Source organism: Buceros rhinoceros, unplaced genomic scaffold (assembly GCF_000710305.1).
Source record: "Buceros rhinoceros silvestris isolate BGI_N320 unplaced genomic scaffold, ASM71030v1 scaffold11385, whole genome shotgun sequence".
NCBI lineage: Eukaryota > Metazoa > Chordata > Aves > Bucerotiformes > Bucerotidae > Buceros > Buceros rhinoceros.
In genome coordinates this window covers 18,349-19,664 of record NW_010411177.1, presented here as the reverse complement: position 1 = coordinate 19,664, position 1,316 = coordinate 18,349, and positions in this window count along the sequence as shown.

The following is a 1,316-nucleotide window of genomic DNA, read 5'->3' as shown; positions in this document are numbered from 1 at the left end:
CCTCCCCCCCCCCTGTTCCCCAAGGGGGGGGGGTGTTTCCCCCTTCCCAGGGGGGTTCCTCTCTTTCTAGGGAGGACACTTTAGAAACCCACCATTTTCCAGCCATGTTAACATGTTTGATCCAGCTGTGTTTGACATCTCAAAATTCTTTTCCAGCACTAATGATTCCAGACCCATTAATTAGAACAGCTCAACACTATCTAAGATCATCACTTCACCCAAAGGTAAAGCAGAAAGAGACAACAGAGTATTAGCAATTCATTAACCCTTCCCTTACTTTATTCTTTACAAGGCTGGGATAGTAATAATGTGGTAGACAGAGGACTATTAACTATCTCTCCCCCTCACCCCCCCAAAAAAAAAAAACTCTGAAAAAATTATATCTAACTCTAACTTACCTTCTGCAGGATTAACAGTAACGTAGTTTGCTTTCCTCTTAAAGCCAACTGATGAGAGAAAACAGAGGGAAAACAAGCCGTAAGATGACCAAGGTAACAGTCAGACTAACACCAGCAAACTAGAAAACCTCTGTATCTATTACCAGTGCAAGAGGAAATCCTGGTTTGGATTTCCTTGGCCATCTGACATTGACTTCTAGTAACCTCCATCTAGAAATGCAGTATTTCTGTTACAATCAACTCCGTCCTTACTAGAGACTCTACTCAGTGGAGGAGGCCATTTCTGCCCTACAAAGCTTATGGTTTCAGCAACGATAGGAAATATTAACATCTTTCAGAGAAGGCGAGCCAAGGTGCAAGGAGCATCTGGCCAAATGCAGATAGCTGCCTTCTAAAACTACAGACACGCAGGTGAAATGGACCCTCCCAACATAGTCCACCTCCTGCTCAAGTAGATTCCAAGAACAAACAGGTCAGTTAATTTTACCCACAAAGTGCCCATTTCTCTCCACTGACTATAAAGGGAAGCAAGGGACTAGGTCAGGTGACACCATAGACATCTGAGTGAAGTGGGATGGATCCCTCCCAAAAGATTGATTCATTCAACATCATGAAGAAAGGATTGAGCCAATTCATCACGAAATCCAGAGCATCTGGTTATGGTCCAGCCCAGTGACCCCAATACTATTTTCCTCTCCTTTGCCTTAAAGCTCATACTCTTATGGAGCCACCAAAGTGAGGGAAGTCACAGGTGACCTCCAGCCCTCTGTGAGGGGAAAAACAAACCTTTGCACCAAGGATACTTAGACAATGCTCTGGGTACCCACCAAAGCCAACAACTTGGGACCACAGGACCCGTGGAGCACTGAACTAGTCAGGCCTACCTTGTATGATCCTGAGGCCAGCAGAACATGCAGC